The 21,333-nt window shown below is 46.5% G+C and overlaps 1 protein-coding gene across 6 annotated transcripts in view; it reads left to right on the top strand.

The window, feature by feature from the left end:
• The window catches only part of fam135b (family with sequence similarity 135 member B), a 528,209-nt gene that overhangs the window by 2,832 nt on the left and 504,044 nt on the right, over window positions 1-21,333 (top strand). The window lies entirely within an intron of this gene.

Here is a 21,333-nt window from a genome sequence, read left to right as displayed (position 1 = left end):
AGGATCTTGTGGAGGCATCATTGGTGGTATTTCTCGAGCGATTGTGAAGATATGCATGTATGCAGAGAGGATGTTTCCATTGGTGGGGGAGACTAGAACTAGTGGGCATGATCTTAGAATAAGGGGCCACTCATTTAGAACTGAGATGAGGAGAAATTTCTTCTCTCAGAAGGTTGTGAATCTGTGGAATTCACTGCCTCAGAGAGCTGTGGAAGCTGGTACATTAACTAAATTTAAGACCGAAATAGACAGTTTCTTGAGCGATGGGTGGATGAGGGGTTATGGGGAGCGGGTGGGGAAATGGAGCTGATTCCATGATATGATCAGCCATGATCTTATTGAATGGCAGAGCAGGCTCGAGGGACCTTATGGCTACTCCTGCTCCTATTTCTTATGTTTTTATATTCGTATGTATATATGTGTGGATATGCGTGTATGCGTGTATGTGTGCATGTGTGTACAGATTCGTCCTCCCAAACCCGGAAACCTCAGGACCGAAGCCGTTCCGGATTTCGGGTATTTCCGATGACCCGAATCCGGAAATGCCTGGGCTGAGGTTCGGGTATTTCTGGAATCTGGAAACCTATTTGGCTCAGCGGTGACCCGTAGTTAGTAAGAAAAAGAAAATGCCTGGGAAAAACCTATGTTGCAGCCCTTGGGACAGCAGTAGGTATGAAGACCTGCAAAAAATTGAAGTTAAAGTTTTTATTTTTTAATGCTTTTGCAGCGATTCGATAGTTCAGTATCTTGTGAATGTTTTGTGATTTAAAAAAAAATATATATTTTTTTTTGCGATTTTCTTTTTGGTGTGTGTGTCTGTGCTTGTGCGGTGGGGGGACGGGGACTATGAAACAAATTCCGGATTTCGGAACATTTTACGGATCTCTGACGACCTTTCCATCAATCTGCGCAATGTCTGGATTTTTAGAACATTCCAGATTTTGGAACTCCGGATTTGGGAGGTCAGACCTGTGTAAGAACATAAGAAACAGGAGCAGGAGTAGGCCATACGGCCCCTCGAGCCTGCTTCGCCATTTAATAAAATCATGGCTGATCTGATCATGGACTCAGCTCCACTTCCCAGCCCACTCCCCATAACCCCTTATCGTTTAAATTTATTCAATGTTCCAGCTTCCACAGCTCTCTGAGGCAGCGAATTCCACAGATTAACAATCCACTGAGAGAAGAAATTTCTCCTCATCTCTGTTTTAAATGGGCGGCCTCTTATTCTAAGATCATGCCCTCTAATTCTAGTCTCCACCATCAGTGGAAACATCCTCACTGCATCCATCTTGTCAAGCCCCCACATAATTTTATACGTTTCGATAAGATCACCTCTCATTCTTCTGAATTCCAATGAGTAGAGGTCCAACCTACTCAACCTTTCCTCCTAATTCAACCCCCTCATCCCTGAAATCAACTAGTGAACCTTCTTTGAACTGCCTCCAAAGCAAGTATATCCTTTTGTAAATATGGAAACCAAAACTGCACACAATATTCCAGGTGTGGTCTCACCAATATCTTGTATAGCTGTAGTAAGACTTCCCTGCTTATATATTCCATCCCCTTTGCAATAAAGGCCAAGATACCATTGGCCTTCCTGATCATTGCTGTACCTGCATTGTTTCCTTTTGTGTTTCATGCACAAGTACCCCCAGGTCTCGCTGTACTGCAGCACTTTGCAATCTTTCTCCATTTAAATAATAACTTGCTCTTTGATTTTTTTTCTGCCAAAGTGCACGGCCTCACACTTTCCAACATTATACTCCATCTGCCAAATTTTTGCCCACTCACTTAGCCTGTCTATGTCCTTTTGCAGATTTTTTGTGACCTCACATTGCTTTTACTCCCATCTTTGTATCGTCAGCAAACTTGGCTATGTTACACTCAGTCCCTTCTTCCAAGTTGTTTTATACATATGCGTGTATACTTGAGGTCATCCAAAATTCGGTTGCCCATGTCCTAAATTGCAACAAGTCCCGTTCACCCATTACTCCTGTGCATGCTGACCTACATTGGCTCCCGGTTAAGCAACGCCTCGATTTTAAAATTACCATCCTTGTTTTCAAATCCCTCCTTGGCCTCACCCCTCCCTATCTCTCTCATCTCCTCCAGCGCTACAAACAAAACTGTGTTCTGCCAATTCTAGACTTTAAGCATTTCCGATTTTAATCGCTCCACCATTGTTGGCGGTGCCTTAGGTTACCAAGGCCCTAAGCTCTGGAATTCCCTGCCTAAAGCTCTCCGCCTCTCTACCCTCTTTCCTCCTTTAATACGCTCCTTAAAATATACCTCTCATCTGCCCTAATTTCACCTTATGTAGCTCTGTGTCAAGTTTTGTTTGATCATGTAAGAAAAATCAAGAAAAACCCAAAGATGTTTTATAAATGCATAAAGAGCAAGATGATAACTAAGGAAAAAGTAGAACCGATTAGAGACCAAAAAAGTAACCTGCATGTGAAGGCAGAAGACGTGGGAATGGTTCTTCATGAAAACTTTGCGTCTGTCTTCACAAAAGAGAGGGTCGATGTAGACATTTTAGTTGAGGAGGAGTGTGAAATATTAGATGAGATAAACATAGTAAGAGAGGAAATATTAAGGGGTTTAGCATCTTTGAAAGGAGATAAATTGCCAGACCTGGATGAAATGTATCCTAGGCTGTTGAGAGAACCAAGGGAAGAAATAGCGGAGGCTATGACCATCAATTTCCAATGCGCTCTGGCTACAGGTGTGTACCAGAGAACTGGAGGCCTGCTAACGTTATACCCTTGTTTAATAAGGGAGACAGGGATAGACCAAGTAATTACAGGCCAGTCAGCCTAACCTCGGCGGTAGGAAAATTATTGGAAAACATTTTTGAGGGATAGTATTAATCGTCATTTACAAAGTCACACATTAATCAAGAACAGTCAGCATGGATTTGTTAATGGAAGATCATGTCAGACTACCTTGATTGAATTTTTTGAGGAGGTAGCAAAGAGGGTTGATGTGGGTAGTGCATTTGATGTAATCTACATGGATTTTACCAAGGCTTTTGACAAGATCCCACATGTAAAAGCCCATGGGATCCAAGGGAAAGTGGCAAGTTAGATCCAAAATTGGCTCAGTGGCAGGAAGCAAAGGATAATGGTTGATGGGTGTTTTGTGACTGGAAGGCTGTTTCCAGTGGTGTTCCGCAGGGCTCAGTACCAGGTCTCTTGCTTTTGTGATATATATCAATGATTTAGATTTCAATGTACGGGACATGATTAAGAAGTTTGCAGATGATGCAAAAATTAGCCGTGTGGTTGATAGTGAGGAAGAAAACTGCAGACTGCTGGAAGATATTAATGGATTGGTCAGGTGGGTGGAAAAGTGGCAAATAGAATTCAATCCGGAGAAGCGTGCGGTAACACATTTGAGGAGGGCTAACAATCAAGTGGATACACAATAAATGGTAGGATATTGAGAAGTGTAGAGGAACAGGGGGACCTGGGAGTGCATGTCCACAGATCCCTGAAGGTAGCAGGCCAGGTAGATAAGATGGTTAAGAAGGTATACGGGTTGCGTTCCTTTATTAGCTGAGGCATAGAATATAAGTGCAAGGAGGATATGCTCCATCATCATCATAGGCAGTCCCTTGGAATCGAGGACTTGCTTCCACTCCCAAAGTGAGTTCTTTGATGGCTGATCAGTCCGATACGAGAGCCACAGACTCTATTACAGGTGGGACAGACATTAGTCGAGGGAAGGGGTCGGTGGGGCTGGTTTGTCGTGCGCTTCTTCTGCTGCCTGCGCTTGGCCTCTTCATGCTCTTTGAGTTGAGACTCGAAGAGCTCAGCGCTCTCCCGGATGTACTTTTTCCACCTCGGGCGGTCTTCGGCCAGGGTCTCCCAGGTGTCAGTGGTGATGTCGCACTTTACCAGGGAGGCTTTGAGGGTGTCCTTATAATGTTCCGCTGTCCTCCTTTGGCACATTTAACAATGAAGGAGCTCCGCTTAAAACATTTGCTTCGGGAGTCTCGTATCTGGCATGTGAAATATGTGGCCTGCCCAGCGAAGCTGATCGAGTATGGTTAGTGCTTCAATACTGGGGATGTTAGCCTGGTCGAGGACACTGATGTTGGTGCGCCTGTCCTCCTAGGAGATTTGCAGGATCTTGCGGAGACATCGTTGGTGATATGTCTCCAGTGACTTGAGGTGCCTTCTATACATCATCCATGCCTCAGATCCATACTGGATATGCTAGAACTGTGTAAAATACTAGTTAGGCCACAGCTAGAGTACTGCTTACAGGTCATCACATTACAGGGAAGATGTGACTCCAGGCCTGGAGAATTTTAACTATGAGGAGAGATTGGACAGTCTGGGGTGGGTTTTCTTTGGAACAGAGGAGGCTGAGGGGAGATTTAATTGAGGTATAATGAGGGGCTTAGATAGAGTGGATAGGAAGGACCTATTTCCCATATCAGAGAGGTTAATAACCAGGGGGCATTGATTTAAAGTAATTGGTACAGGATTAGAGGGGAGTTGAGAATTTCTTTCACTCAGAGGGTGTCTGGAACTCATTGCCTGAAAGGGTGGTAGAGGCAGAAACCCATATTGCATTTTAAAAAGTGCTTGGATGTGCATTTGAAGTGCCGTGGCTTACAAGGCTACGGACCAAGAGCTGTAAAGTGGGATAATGCTGGATAGCTCTTTTTCAACTGGCACAGACAAAATGAGCCGAATGGTCTCCTTCTGTGCTACAAACCCCTATGATTCTATAACGCTCCTATGAAGCACTTTGGGACATTTTACTTTGTGAACGGCGCAATATAAATGCAAGTTTTTGTTGCGTGTATATGTGTTTGTTCATGTGTATGTGTGTTTATATGTGTGTTTTTACATGTGTATGTGGGTTTATATGTGTATGTGTATATACATGTATGCATGTGTTTATGTGCGTGTGTATGTGTACATGTGTGTATATGCATGTATTGTATATGAATATACATGCATGTGTATATATTTGTTCATGTGTGCGCATGCGTGTGTCTAGTGTGTGTGTATATATATATGTAAATATGTGTGTGTATACATCCCATATAAGATTTTCTCCGAGACTTTTTTGGGTTGAAAAGCCCTAACATAGCATTGTGATTAGCCTTATTCCTGCCCTCATCATTATCTGCAGGGTGGCAAGCAACCAGATCAATACACAATAGTTTCAATGAGGCTCAACTGGAGCACTGTACAGTTTCCTCATTGCATTTAGTATTTGAATCCAATCAAAATTCAAACCCCTTTTTATTTTTCTGCCATCTCCTATTTGGATGTCATCATCATCATAGGCAGCCCCTTGGAATCGAGGAAGACTCGCTTCCACTCTAAAAATGAGTCTTTATGTGGCTGAACAGTCTAATACAAGAACCACATTCCCTGTCACAGGTGGGACAGATATTCGTTGAGGGAAGGGGTGGGTGGGACTGGCTTGCCACACGCTCTTTCCGCTGCTTGCTCTTGATTTCTGCATGCTCTTGACAATGAGACTCGAGGTGCTCAGCGCCCTCCCGGATGCACTCCCTCCACTTAGGGTGGTCTTTGGCCAGGGACTCCCAGGTGTCAGTGGGGACACTGCACTTTATCAGGGAGGCTTTGAGGGTGTCCTTGTAACCTTTCCTCTGCCCACCTTTGGCTTGCTTGCCGTGAAGGAGTTCCGAGTAGCTCGCTTGCTTTGGGAGCCTCGTGCCTGGCATGGGAACGATCTGGCCTGTCCAGCGGAGCTGATCAAGATGTAGCATGCGATGAGTTCACAAATCCCCTCTAAGTCTCTTTCAAATTCTTTATTGGCAAGTGGAATCCCATTTCTGGATGTTAAAAAAAATTATTGTGTTTTTTTTCTGCCACTCGATGACAGGCAGCCATGCTGCATCCACACTGAGCTCATCAACAGTAACCGCATCATAGTTCAGCAACGCTACCCCAGTTCAAGCAGTGGTGTGTCAAGACTTCATTCGTGCATTGATATCGATCCATTGTAAGAAAAATTGGACTTAAGCCTTTCAATGTTGTGCAATATGCTTCTTATATAATACACTATTCAACATCTTAAATTATTCCCAGCACAACCATCACTACCTGACAAGCCTGTAACCACTAATAGTTCACCTAAATTCTATATTTAGGTGGCTACTACTCTTAATTCAGATTATCTGATAATTTAATTTTTTGGGAACTAAATTTCCAGTTTGCAGTGTTACTTATGCTGCTTAATTCAAATTATTGGATAATTTAATGTTTTAATGCAGAAAAACTGAAGTCAGATTATCAGAAATAGACTGCAGCTCAAAATACTTTTTCTAGTCGCAGCCCAATTTGGAATGGCAGGTTCTGTAATTGTACTGCAGGATATTTGTTGCAATCGAAGTGGGCATTATTTTAAAATTTCCTTCGCCAATCATTGTGCTTAGCTGGAATTCTATCCGTCTATTATGTTGGCAAGCCCCCGCAGGGGGAAAAAATACTACATTGTTGTGTCAGTCTTTGAAAACAAACCTTAAATTGGTTGAACCAGTCAATCTGTGGGGTTTAAATACCATACGTTGTGTGATATGTATTAGACTGTTTTTAAAAAAAAAGTCAGGCATGGATACCTCACTCAGCCTTTACATTCATAAGTAGGGCACTCATGATTTGAGATATCTTTTGATAAAATACCAGTTTCTATCAAGCACCCTCTTTTATAGTCAAAGAAAGAAAGACTTGGATTTATATCGTGTCTTTCATGCCCTAGGACATCCAAAAGTGCAGCCAAGTCACTGTTGTAACGTAAGAAACATGGCAGCTAATTTGCAAGGTTCAGCAAACAGTAATGAAATAAATGATGAGATCATCTGTTTTAGTGATGCTGGTTGAGGGATAAATGTTGGCAAGGACACCGGGAAGAACTCCCCTGCTCTTCTTTGAATAGTACCACGGGATCAGGTTGACCTAAAAGATCTCTTGGCACCTCAGACACTGCAGCACTCCCTTAGTACTGCACTGCACTGGAGTGTCAGCCTAGATTTTTGAATCCCCATTTCTGAACTGGGACTTGAACCCACAGCCTTCTGAATCAGAGGTGAGCGTGCTACCAACATGTAGAGAATAGAGCTGGCATGGCAAATGATGCATGAGAGAGGTGGCTTCATCAGTGGCTCAGTGGATCAATTCATCATGTGCTAAAACGTAAAAACGAAGGTCCGAAGTTTATTCCCAACTTTTGGCTAATGTGAGCTAAAATGATGCTAATGGTGATTCATTTGATCTCGGAATTTCCTGGGGAGGGGATGAAAAATTTGCTTGGATTCCCACTTCTGCTCACTATCCAGTAGCCCGTTTAAAAAAAAAATGTGGGTCAGGACAGGGGTGAGCACAGCTGTGATTCTGTGGCCCAAAGATCAGTGGCACTCGCCATTCAGGCACACATATGGTTAATTGAGCGAGGTACAGAAGGGGTGATGTTGCCTGTAGAGTTTTACTGTAGCACGAGTCACTGGTTTCTAGTGAGGATGGAGAAAAGCAGAGGAATTGGAGTTGGGTGGGGGCAGATAAATATATGGGAGTCAGAAGGCTTGAATACTGTACAGCACATTAACTACATTTATAACACTCACTTAAACATAACCACAATCCAACCAGAAATGTTTCGTTTGACATGTCAAGGGAGGTATCAGAAGGTGCTTGCGGGAGACGGTTGGAATACAAAGGGATTTGACTGCTGGCAGCTGACCAAGATGTGGGTGCCTGAATGCATAATGAAAAACAAAGTTGGTTCTGTAAGATCTTTTTCGAGCTCATGATGTTCCAATGATAAAAATCAAATTTGTGATACTTTTGTGCACTAATTAAGGAAAAATGTAATCTGAGCAGAATTCAATGATGGGCAAAGTAAGTCCTCCTGAAGCCACGTTGTATTATTTTAATGAAGAACTTTGAGAGAAATGCCATCATTGTATGTCCTTCTGTTGTGAATTCCTGTAACAAGTAGGTGCGGCTTTGAAGGGTTGTCAATCTGTGCTGCTTTGTGCCAGAACACTGCCAGGGTGTGAATTGTGAGGCGTGTTGGAATCTCCTGGCTGTTTTGCTCGTAGCAATGTTACATCACTGATGCTGTGCTATTGTTACTGACGCTGCACAAATGAATTAATGCATAGGGGATAATAGAGACATCTTATCATTGTCACTTCAACCTCAAGGTGTGTGAATGCCAAGGAACACATTCTTTGGAATATGAAGAAATGCAGGAGTGTTTTTCTTTTCATCCAAGTACTAATTTTAGCGGAGCTGTATGTCATCATCATAGGCAGTCCCTCGAAATCGAGGAAGACTTGCTTCCACTCTAAAAGTGAATTCTCAGGTGGCTTTACAGTCTCTGTCTTCCCCACCTGTGACAATCATTGAAGGAAAAGGTGGGTGGGGAGCCTGGTTTGCCGCATGCTCCTTCCGCTGTCTGCGCTTATTTTCTGCATGCTCTCGACGATGAGACTTGAGGTGCTCAGCGCCCTCCAGGATACGCTTCCTCTATTTTGGGCAGTCTTGGGCCAGGGATTCCCAGGTGCCAGTGGGGATGTTGCACTTTATCAAGGAGGCTTTGAAGGTGTCTTTGAAACGTTTCCTCTGCCCACCTGGGGCTCGCTTGCTGTGTAGGAGTTCTGAGTAGAGAGCTTGCTTAGAGAGTCTCGTGTTGGGCATGCGGCCAATATGGTCCGCCCAATGGAGCTGGTTGAGCATGGTCAGTGCTTCGATGCTGGGGATGTTGGCCTGAGCGACAACACTGACATTGGTGCGTCTATCCTCCCAGTGAATTTGCAGGATCTTGCGGAGGCAGCGTTGGTGGTACTTCTCCAGCGCTTTGAGATGTCTGCTCTATATGGTCCACGTCTCTGAGCCATTTAGGAGAGCGGATGTCACTACTGGCCTGTAGACCATAAGTTTGGTGCTAGATTTGAGGTCCTGGCCTTCAAACATTCTCTTCCTCAGGCGACCGAAGGCTGCGCTAGCACCCTGGAGGCAGTGTTGGACTTCGTCATGAGCTGAGGAACACAACTTTATGCTTGAGTCTACCTGTTTTCTAATTTCCATATTTGCGTCACTATTTTCTGTGTTTCTGCTGGCAGAGTGTCACGACAACCAATCAATTCTTGCAACTGTCAGCTTCGTTCAAGCCCATTCCAGAACTTGAGCACATAATCTAGGTTGACACTTCAATGCAGTAGTGAGGGAGTGCTGCAATGTTACAGCTGCTGTCTTTCAGATGAGATGTTAAACTGAGCCCTGACTGCCTAGTCAAGTGGAAGTGAGAGATACCATAGCACAAATGATAGAAGAGCATGAGAGTTCTTGTACTTTGCCAAAAATGTATTTGCGGGAATGCCAAAAATGTATTTGTGGGTATGTTAGGGTAGGAACTGCGGAGGTGGGGGAGGGGTGAGATTCATTATTGTCCCATTTGGGAGGGGCAACATTTGAGAGGTGGAAAACTTAGCGCCAGATGCTAAAGTTTCTCTCCTCTCAAAAAGTTCGGTTTAGCGCTCTCGGAAGGAAGTGAAGCGCTAAATCAAGAGCTCCACTTCCTTCTTGGAGCGCCAAGGGACGGACGCCTCAGCAGCGCTGTCGTGTCATGCTGCTAATCTGCAATGAAATAAGGGACCTACCTGGACCACATAGAGAGTGGGCGTGTCTCGCGATCAGGCCGGTAGTTGAGCGGAGTGCGGGGTGAGTGATCGCGGCCAGGAACCCTGTGAAGAAAGCACAGCAGCACCGCGAAAAGCAAGGTTTTTTTTTTACTTCCCTCGGCCACCTCGTCTTTAATTATCACCCCGGTAGCGGCCGGCCGCCCGATCCACACCTCCTGCAGCTGTCCGTATTTTTGGTATTTTTGCCCAGCACTGCTGCAGGGGACGAAAGTGAATTTCAGGGCCGGGCGTGACCAGGGCGATGTCCGCAGCGATGACGTCATGATCTCCGGGCGTTGGAGATCGGGGCGCAAAGATGTAGTGTCACCGCTAAACTCCCGCCCAATATGGCGGGAGTCATTGTCAGCACCGCACCCGGGCGGTAATGCATTTGTGTCCGCTAAACTCCCGCCCAATATGGCGGGAGTCATTGTCAGCACCGCACCCGGGCGGTAATGCATTTGTGTCCTGTTAGCTCCCCCTGGGGGCACTAACAGGAGACGCAAATGCATTGAATTTCGCTCCCTAATAGTTCTCGTGGGCAGTACGAGAAGAAAGTCCGTTACAGAATGATCATATATGGACTCGGTGGAAAGGGGCTTGATGGGCTGAATGTCCTTTTCCTTCCTTTGGATATTCTTGTGTTCTTCCTTCGACCAACACCACCAAAATAGATCAACCGTCAATCCTCTCATTGCTATTAATGAAATCTTGATGTGAGCAAAATGGTTGCCCACATTTGCATACATAACAACAGTGTAGACTTTGATGCACTTTATTGTATATGAAGTACTTTGGGGCATCCTGAGGGAGAAGATGAGACGCAATATAAATTCTTTCTGTGCAGCCCAGGTTGTTGCAGATTCTGAGATTGGAGGAGATTTCCAGAACCTTTCCTTGGGAGATTAAATGGATTGGGTCTAATCAATGATGGAGCAGTGAAATCTGAGACTCAGTAAAACTGCATCTAGTGGGGGAACCACTGCATTTAATTTAGACTGAGATCATTGGCTTGAGTTCAAGTTACTTTGCATGCGTTGACATGAATGCACAAATTTGGAAGTACAGTTGCACCATCTATTATGAAGTTTGGTTTGAATTTCAAGCATAATTTTAACAGTATCACAGAAAATGTCAAAAGATACTGCAGACTAGTGTCACAAGGGTCGGCTTCTCCAGTATTCAGCACACTGAGCAGCATCAGCGTTTTGTTATTTTGATTAAATTCAGTCAGTAGATGTTATGGATCCCATCTCTTCCATGTGTAGCAATTTTCAAGTGGAACTGGGTGATGCAGCAGATTAAAATACTTTCCTTCCACAGTGGAGCCTGGGTTGTTCAGGTCCTGCAGGATCTTGAAATGCATCAGCCATGATCTTATTAAGTGGCGGAGCAGGCTCGAGGGGCCAGGTGGCCGACTCCTGCTCCTATTTCTTATGTTCTTATGAATATGACCAGTTCAACTCCACCCAGTACCTAGGGTTGCCAATCCTGGATTGTCCGGACGCGTTCCAGAACGGGACGTGAATATCCCAGGCATTGCTGCTCGCATCCTAGGAGAACTTAACCCTTTAAATTTCCTGCTACCACAGACGCTCTCCCTGCTTTGTGATTTTACTGGCTGCCGCCGCAGAGAAATCGCCAGCCTGATGTTGACCCCCCCCCCCCCCATAAGTCGCGGAGAAGCGACCTCTGCTTAGGGGTTACCGGAAACCGGATCGGCTGGTGGAGAAACAGCTGGGAGTCTAGGGTGAGACGGGGAGAGAGAGAGAGTTGGAGCGAGCAATGGTGTGTGGCTGGGTTAAAAGAGGGTGAACAAGGACTAGTGGGTAGGGGACTGGGGCTCCGGGGGGTGGGGGACACTGCAAGGGACAGGGGTTGAGAGTCGGGGAGAGCGCGTGCGTAACAGCAGGCTGGGGTTGGAGAGAGGGAAACAGAGGACTGAGGCTCTGGGGTGAGAGAGGGAGACTGGGAAACCGAGGCCAAAGGTGGAGGGGCGCGGGGGGGGGGGGGGAGGTGACTGAGGAATGGAGACACGGGATAGGGAAAGACTGGGGAATGGGGGAACGGGATAGGGAGGGGAGACTGGGGAATGGAGGTTGTCGGGAGAGAGAGGCACTGGGGATCAGGGGAATTGGGGTTAGGACTGTGTGGCGGGGGGGGGGGGTGGGGGGGGAGGGAGATGGGAAATGGGGTGGGGGTGGGGACCAGCATTTCCTGCCGAACTGGGAACAGCAGCAGCAGCAACGTGGTGAGTGGGAGTGGCACCGAGAGAGGAGCAAGTGTGAGTGACACCTGGGAACTTTACTGTGGGCAAATAGTGAAAGGTTGTTTTCACATATGGGCAAATGGGGAACAAGAGAATGGAGTCTGAGGATTCTCACTGGAAGAAGGGTGAAGGAAGGTTTTTGCACTGACAGCTATTAAACCTTGGGATGCTTCACCATAAGAGGCTATTGAGGCAAAGACTCATTTAAAAAGGAATGGGAAGAGTATTTGAAAAAAGGAATAAAAGATATAGCACATTTCATGACCTCAGCACACCTCAAAACCATTTACAGCCATTGAAGTACTTTTGAAGTGCAGTCACTGTTGTAATGTAGGAAACACAATGGTCAATTTGCGCACCTATTTTTTAGTATTGTTGATTGAGAGATTAATATTGGCCAGGACACCGAGGAGACCTCCCCTGCTCTTCTTCGCAATAATGCCGTAGGATCTTTCATGCCCACCTGGACGGGCAGATGGGGTCTCGGTTTAACGTCTTGTCCATAAGACGGCCCCTCCGATAGTACCTTAGCATTTCCTCAGTACTGTACTGAAATGTCAGCCTAGATTTTTGTGCTCCTGTGTCTAGAGTGGGGCTATGCTTTGTGCGATTGGCTTGGTTCAGGCCGGTCTGTGCCGGCAGGCTTTGAAGTGTGAAATCCAAGTCCAAATTGGCCGTGGCTGGGGCTCCCAGTTCAAAGTTGTCACATTCACAAAGAAACAAAGTCCAACCAGAGGCCAAGGAGATGGGGCCTATTAACAGTGTCATCGACTGGGGAGCCTGACTACTTGTGCAGTGCAGGTGGATTGTGGCTGTAGTTACAGGCTGAATATCAGCAGGTTACGGGATTGTTATTAATTGCAGGTAGTAGATCAGGGCTTTGCATCTGTTACTACCACTTACAAAATAGATTACGGGTGAGTTATTTTATTACTGCTGGTTGGGAGAGGAATCTGAGTATTACCAGTATTATTAGTTATCGGTGCCATATCAATGAGTTATTATTAGTTACTGGTGGAATTCTTCCACCTCTGTTTTCCCCCCTATGAATCCCTTTTTCATCATCGGTTTCCCCTCTTCACCTGCTCGCAGGTGGCCTCCTGGTTCTTGGAAGTCCTCGCTCAACAACTGCTGGCACGAAATCACGAGCAAAGATACTCAACTAGAGGGGACTCCATGCTTTATTCGGTAAATGCAATAACATTTGCAGATGTCCCCTGATCGAACTTCCAGCAATATTGCCAACCAGAATTTGCAACCCGAACAAGGTTGACCAAGGGGACAAAAGTTCAACCGTAATGAAGAAAACTGCCTCAAAGAATTGACTCACCATAGGCAGTCCCTCGAAATCGAGGAAGACTTGCTTTCACTCCTAAAGTGAGTTCTTTGGTGGCTGAACATTCCAATACGAGAGCCACAGACTCTGTCACAGGCGGGACAGATATTCATCGGGGGAAGGGGGAGGTGGCACTGATTTACCACACGCTCCTTCCGCTGCCTGGGCCTGATCTCTTCACGCTCGCAGCGTTGAGATTCGAAGAGCTCAACGCCCTCCGGGATGCACTTTCTCCACCTAGGGCGGTCTTCGGCCAGGCTCTCCCAGGCGTCAGTGGTGATGTCGCACCAAAGAATTGACTATCTCAGTTAGCGAGGCCTTGAGGATGGTTGTGCAGGAAGTGGAATTGTATTGGTCAGTTGAAGGTTCCCTTGAGAGTTTGGAGCAGTGCAGAGCTTCACTCTGAATCGGTCCTGTATTTAGCCTTTTAGTATCATTCCCCCGAGTTCTGGAAAATCCGGCCGGCAGCCGTTAAATCACAAAGGCTGTTAAAATTTGAGACATGCAGCCTCATTAACATATTTAAATAACAGACCTGCCTCTGGAGAGCAGGTTAATCGCCCCCCCCCCCCCCAAACTTACATCTGTTAAAACCCGAAGTGAGCGCTTTGGAGGCGGGTTTGTGAAATTTTAACCACCCCCGCCTCCCTGCACTCTCCCATCTGTTGAATATCTTTGGTCTCTTTTCAGCATTTGCAGTCCAGTATATTGGTACGTTCGTGACATTTAAAAGGGGTTTGGGACTAAATTGGACAGCTCAGGCATGACGGGGCGAATGGCTTCTGCGCTATCCGATCGATTGTAAGATTCTGAGGGCAGTTGAACATGATGCTCCTCAGTCTCCGCAATTCCTGCTCCTGTGGTTAGGAGGAGTTCACTGACAGCCCAGGCTGACTGCCTGCATTGCTAACTCGCTATTTCCATCTGAGCCAGCACTTTTTCTACTGCAGCACAAATTAGACTGGGACTTTGGCCGGTGGAGGATTGTCAGTACAAATTTACTGATGCTCTGGGCTATATAGCACCAACATAATGTCTTAAATTAGTACTGGAACTATAGAACGTTTACGTGGGGATGTGTAATGATGTAATCGTGTCATCAACCTGCTGATTACATCTAAAAGGAATCCGAATCATCTATTTTTTATAATATTTTGTTGCCAGTATTGCAACAGGTTTCTGTCATAACTGAGCTGGTTAAGGCAGTTAGTAACTGAGCCAGATAGACTGGGGAGGTCCCACTTTTGATTCCTGGCCTCTGCCGAGTTATCTAGGCTCAGCCAGGTAATGTCATGCACACTACAATTGGCATGGTGACATTTAGGTATTGGGAGTGGGAGCGTAGAAAGCGCTTGTGTGTGTGGACATCTGATGGGAAAAATATTTGGCTTGCCTGGAATGTCCTCCCATGGTAGACTAGCTTAATAGCCTGCAGTCAGTGTCTAGGTTCTCACATACAAATTCGGCATTGTGGGAAGTACTAGAGGGCACTCAATATCTGTTGGACCGTACCCTTGCAAGGTATCAGCAACTTCAGAACAATGGGAGGGGGAAAAATCAGCAAAGAAAATGAAGAAAAACAGATCCTGGCCTAGATCTTTTTTTTAAAGCCCCCCCCCCCCCCATGCAACAGGCGGACGAGGGTCGGGGGGGTGGGGTGGGTAGAGGGGGTATGGGGCGTTAAAAGTATCACAAAGAAATTGTATTTCTATAGCGCTTTTCACGATCACCAGATGTCCTACAGCACTTTAAAGCCAATAAAGTACTTTTTGGAGTATAGTCACTGTTGTAATGTAGGAAACACGGCAGCCAATTTATAAGAACATAAGAAATAGGAACAGGAGTAGGCCATTTGACCCCTCGAGCCTACTCCGCCATTCAATAAGATCATGGCTGATCTGATTATTGAAACTGCTCCACTTCTCTGCCCGCTCCCCATAACCCTTTATTCCCTTATCGCTCAAAATTCTGTCTATCTGCGCCTTAAATATATTCAGTGACCCAGCCTCCACAGCTCTCTGGGGCAGAGAATTCCATAGATTTACAACCCTCAGAGAAGAAATTTCTCTTCGTCTCAGTTTTAAATGGGCGGCCCCTTATTCTGAGACTATGTCCCCTAGTTTTAGTTTCCCCTATGAGTGGAAATATCCTCTCTGCATCCACCTTGTCGAGCCCCCTCATTATCTTATAAGTTTCAGTAAGCTCACCTCTCATTCTACTGAACTCCAGCAAGCTCCCATAAACAGCAATGTCATAATGACCAAGTCATATTTTTTTTGTGGTGTTGATTGAGAGATACATATTGACCAGGATACCAAGCATAACTTCCCTGCTTGCTATTCTTCAAAATACTGCCATGGGATCTTTTACGTGCACCTGTGAGAGCAGACAGGGCCTCGATTTAATCTGAAAGACCGCACCTCCGACAGTGCAGCCCTGTCTCAGTACTGCACTGGAGTGTGAGCCTAGATTTTTGTGCACAAGACTCTGGATTGGGACTTGAACCCACAAAGGTCTAACTCAGAGGTGAGAGTGCTACCCACTGAACCATAGCTGACGCCTCGGGTACGGCAACCCAACCCCATTCCTGCCCCGTTAAATTTTAAAGTGCAGAATTCAGGCCACGGACAAGGCTCCCACAAAAGGCAGTAGGGGCCTAATTACCATACCAAACTCTCAACCTGATGACATAGTCAGCGGTCGACTTAAATTTACCAGAAAGTCAATGAGAGGACGGAGCAATGGGATTACTGGCAGCGGAACTGAGGGGGGGAGCTATCTCTCCTTGTGGGCCAGGAGGAGTAGCTGTGCTCCCGCCAAGCCCCTCAAGAAAGGCTTTGGCCTCCCCCATCCCTGACCTCCATTCTCCCTGCCCCACCCGCCTTCCCAGTCACAGGCCTCCCCATGGCTGACCAGATCTTCCTCTTTCCCCCACCAGTCCAGATTGCCCCACATTCGTCTCCGGCACCCACCCACTCTCAGGAACTGACCCCAGTGGTCACCAGCTGCTGCCTCTTGCTGCCAGTGATCCCTCCTGCCCGCTGGCCTGGCTGTCCATTTGGTCCGTTGATGAGCGGGAGGCGGAGCTACAAAGTTTTAATACGGCTCTGCCAGTAAGATCGGCAGGACCTATGCATAGCTGGCCTTGCTGAGTTTTTTGGTCGTTTTTGGTCTTCCTCGCACTCTCCCCACTTGCCCATAAATACCGGGCCCCTGGATTTACGTCTGCAGTTGCCTAAATGATGGGAGTGGATGGAGACATAAGAACATCATAAATAGGAGCAGGAGGAGGCCATTTGGCCAACTCGAGCCTGCTCCACCATTTAATAAGATCATGGCTGATCTGATCTTGGGCTCAGCTCCACTTCCCTGCCCGCTCACCATAACCCTTTATTCCCTTATCGTTCAAAAATCTCCACCTTAAATATATTCAATGACCCAGCCTCCACAGCTCTCTGGGGCAGAGAATTCCACAGATTTACAACCCTCTGAAAGAAGAAATTCTTCCTCATCTTAGTTCTAAATGGGCGGGCCCTTATTCTAAGACTATGTCCTCTAATTGTAGTCTCCTCTATCAGTGGAAACATCCTCTCTGCATCCACCTTGTCGAGCCCCCTCAACTTTCTTATATGTTTCAATAAGATCACCTCTCATTCTTCTAAACCCAAATAGGCCCAACCTGCTCAACCTTTCTTCATAAGTCAACCCCTTCATCTCGGGAATCAACCTCGTGAACCTCCTCTGAACTGCCTCCAATGCAAGCATATCCCTCCTTTAAATAAGGAGCCAAAACTGTACACAGTACTCTAGGTGTGGCCTCACCAATACCCTGTACAGTTGTAGCAGGACCTCTCTGCTTTTATACTCTATCCCCCTAGCAATAAAGGCCAACATTCCATTTGCCTTCCTGACTCCTTGCTGTACCTGCATACTAACTTTTTGTGTTTCATGCACTAGGACCTCCAGGTCCCGCTGTATTGCAGCATTTTGTAATCTCTCTCCATTTAAATAATAATTTGCTTTTTTATTTTTCCTGCCAAAGTGGAAAATCTCACACTTTCCCACATTATACTCCATCTACCAAATGTTTGTCCATTCACTTAGCCTGTCGATATCCTTTTGCAGATTCTTTGGGCCTAAAATTCAGTACCGCTGGAAAGCTGGTGCTCCCCCACCTTTTTGTGGCCATTAGCGCCGAAATTTTTTCGTGGCTGGGCCACCCCATATTCAGCTCCAAAAGTGAACAAATGGCTTCCAGCGCTAAGGAACCCTTCCAAAGTGGATGTTTCAGCGGTGTGGCTGTCTTAATTTGAGTGTTATCACCACTGAGAAATTTTGCATGCAGGTAAGGATTTCTAACAAGCCCGTTGCTCCCAGGCCTTTTTAAAGGCCAGGGTTTGCAGCAAGGACCTGAGGAGGGGTGGAAGGAGTTTGGAAGGATGGCTGGTGTAAGAGGTGAAAGGAGAGCCAACAGGTTCACGGATATGGAGCTGGAGACACTGAGGGACGGTGTGGAGGACAGAAGAAGAATACTGTTCCCTGATGTGGGGAGACCTAGCACACCACCAGTACATAATGCATGGAGGGAGATTGCAGGGGAGGTGTCAGGCACCTCCATATGTGTGAGGACGCACCCTCGCAGGAGGGTGCTGGCCAATCCGCACCTGGCCCTTCCAGGATGGCGATGGGTCGACGCCTCCTAGCTCTGGGGCGACGGGGATCCTCCTCCTCCTGCGCCGCCTCTTCCTGCTCCTACGCCGCCGCCTCCTCCTCTTCCTCACTTCTTCCTCCTCCTCCTCCTCAGGTGGTACTGCTGGCTCGACCTCCAGCGGTTGTCCCCTCATGATGGCCAGGTTGTGCAGCATGCAGCAGATGCGACGATGCTGGAGACCCATCGAGGAGAGTACTACAAGGTGCCACCAGAGTGGTCCAGGCACCGAATCGCTGCTTAAGGATGCCTGTGCACTGCTCGATGATGCACCTGGTGGCACAATGAGCCGCATTGTAGGCATGCTCTGGCACTGCCCTGGGGTTCCGCAGAGGAGTGAGCAGCCAAGTGGACAGGGGATATCCCTTTCCCCAAGCAGCCAACCGCAATCCTGATTGGGGCCGGTGAAGATGGCGGGCACACTGGTCTGGCGTTGAATGAACAAATCATGGCCGCTGCCTCCCTTGCACGGTGCTGACAGCGATGCCTTCTCCTGCGTGCTGCTTCTGAGCAGGTGTACCAGGTGTTGCCCTCCCAACACTCCTCCCATCCTCAGTGTGAATACTACGAAGCAGATCTCTGCAGCCCACAGGCCTCCACTAAAGAGTCAGACCTGAAAGTTGTACAAATGTGCAAACCTCTGTGCAGCACTCAGCAAGTTGAATGGAGCCAAAACAATTAATAAAACTATTAAAGGATAAATACAGTGGATGCTGTAATCTTAAATAAAAACACTAACAATTAATAAAACAATTTCCCTACCAAAGGGTCCCGATTGCGGCAACACTCCAGCGGTGTCCCGTTCCAGCACCAACTCGAATACCTCGCGGGGGTACTGCTGGGAAAAGCCTTACCTTTTTGCTGCTGAAAATCCCTGTCCTGGTGGCTTTCCAGCGGCCCGCACGCTGCAGAGCTCTCCGCTGGAATGTCTCCTTTACAACGGCTTCACCGCACCGTTTCCGGCAGAAGTGCATACCTCTCAAACCCCCCCCCCCCCCCCAAGCTGAATATGGCTCGGGGAGGGAAAATCATCCGACCACGGCAGCCCATCGATTTTTTTCAGTCGCCCGCCCAAACTCCGCGATAGCCGCCCCTTCAGGGACAGTGAATTTCGGCCTCTTTATGTCCTCCTCACAACTTGCTTTTCCACCCATCTTTGTATCATCAGCAAACTTGGCTACATTACACTCGGTCCCTTCATCCAAGTCATTAATATAGAGTGTAAATAGTTGAGGCTAATCTGTTACGGGAAACAGATCTTCGTATTGAGGCAACACCAACTCTTTATAAAAACGAACAAATTATACTGTTTTGTGGACAACTTGAAAACTGAATTAAAAGGGTCATAGTGATGATCTTGTGATTCCAGTGCCATGTGATGAAATGTGGTTAATTCAAAATCAAAGGCTGGCAGCAGAACATACTGGCGCTCTTGAATGCAGCACCATTGAGGTGCAGTAAGCAAGTTTATTCCCACAACTTCAGCCTACAAAGGGCCCTTCCAATATTGTGTAGGGATGCTAACCTTCCAGAATTGCCCTGGAGTCTGCAGGAATTAAAGATTAACACTGCTCCGAGCAATCGGGAAGAAAAGTCATCGGGGCATGAAAATAAAATTGATTTTTAAAAAAATTTCTGTTTATTAGTTATAAAAAATATTGGAGATGAGGGAAAAAGATTTTTTGATTGGATGGGGAGGTTGGAGTCGGGACGTCATGTGATCAAACCTCCAGGAATACGTGCAGAGCAGAGTTGATGACCCTAATATTGTGCTGTTCGATTGCTAATCGCATCATTGTATGATTTGTTTTGTTATTACTATTGAAGGTCTGAGATATAAAGAGTCACGTCCTATAATTAGGCAGTCAAATATTTGGGGCCCGAAATTGATGAAGGCCAAGGCCCGTCCAAGTTCCGCTCAAAGTACCACTGATGGCTGCCGAGAGACTGGGCAGTACTTTGCCAGGAAGATTCCTCTAAAAGAGGTGGCAGTACCGATTGGTGTCAAAATAACGGCTTACGCTGTCAATCTGGGTGGCAGCGGGCGGGAGCTCTCAATCTCGGTGGCAAAAGCTCTTGCCGCCGAGGATGGAGTCGGGCCCAGGGAGGGTGGAAGAGCTGAAAATAAAAAGCATTACAAAAAAAAAAGAACAACGGACACCTTCAGGGGACCCCATCCAGGGAAGTGCGAAAATAATATTTTAAATATGCTCCCTAACCTTTTTTTTCCCGTTCTTCATACCTACCATCGGGGTTAGACCTGCCTCCACACAGCGGTCCTGACCCCTGCTAGCGCCGACTCCCGCCCTCACCAATCTGGCATCTCGGCGAGCGGGCGGCCACTTGCGCTACCTTCCAGCCCAAGTGGAAACTGGGAGAGCGAGGAAACCGGAGGCAAAACTCGGCGGCAGTGGGCGGTAAGGTCACCAACATTGGGCCCTTGTCGTTTATTCTTCCTGAATTCAGGTCAAAATAGTTAATTCGAGGCAAGCTTTTTCCAGATCAAAAATGTAACAACATTTTTGCAATCTGAAAAGTTTCGTCAGCGAAAGAATGTTGGAAAGAAAATACAATGCTGTTAAATTATGAAGGATCACCGACTAGCTCCAGTGATGGTTGACATGTATCATTTGCTGCATCTTCTGCCACCACCCCCCTCCCCAGAGAACTCTGTACAGGTATGTGATACGTTACGTTGCTGCTGCCTGTACAAAGTGCTCCTTGAGCCAAGCAGGCAGAGCAGCTGTATTGTCACTCCGGGACTAAGCACACAGATACCAATGTTTCCAGGATTTATTAGGCTTAACTTTAATCTTGGAATTGATTTTTTTGGCATGCACTTGTTCGGTTTGATTGGGTTAAACCCTAAAAGTAGCAGGTTTACTGATCGTGCAAGCCACCACCAAAGTTGAAAAAGAGATAACATAAATCGAGAAGTTGAACAGGGTTTGAGGTCCTGACAGCGCAGTTGTGTGAATCACTCTGATTGTATTGGGTTTGCCGACTATTATTGCATTAGAATACTAAGTGTGTTATATATACTGACTTTTACTGTGCAATACATTTCCCATTAATCAACTGACTGTCACTTGGTAAGCTTCCAGCCGTTGCATTACATTTGTTAATCCTTCAGGTTAGGCATCATTTGCCATTGAATTGACGTGCACTACTGTGATTCTTGGCTTTGGAGAGGGTGCAGAGGAGATCTACTAGGATGATACCAGGAGCGAGGGACTTCAGTAGAGAGACTAAAAGAGCTGGGGATCTCCTTCGAGCAGAGAAGATTAAGGAGACATTTAATAGAGCAAGTCAAAATTATGAAGGCTTTTGATGGAGGAAATAAG

The sequence above is a fragment of the Pristiophorus japonicus genome, chromosome 1 (genome assembly GCF_044704955.1).
Source record: "Pristiophorus japonicus isolate sPriJap1 chromosome 1, sPriJap1.hap1, whole genome shotgun sequence".
In the NCBI taxonomy this organism is placed as follows: Eukaryota; Metazoa; Chordata; class Chondrichthyes; family Pristiophoridae; genus Pristiophorus; species Pristiophorus japonicus.
This window is presented reverse-complemented; position numbering and strand designations above follow the sequence as displayed.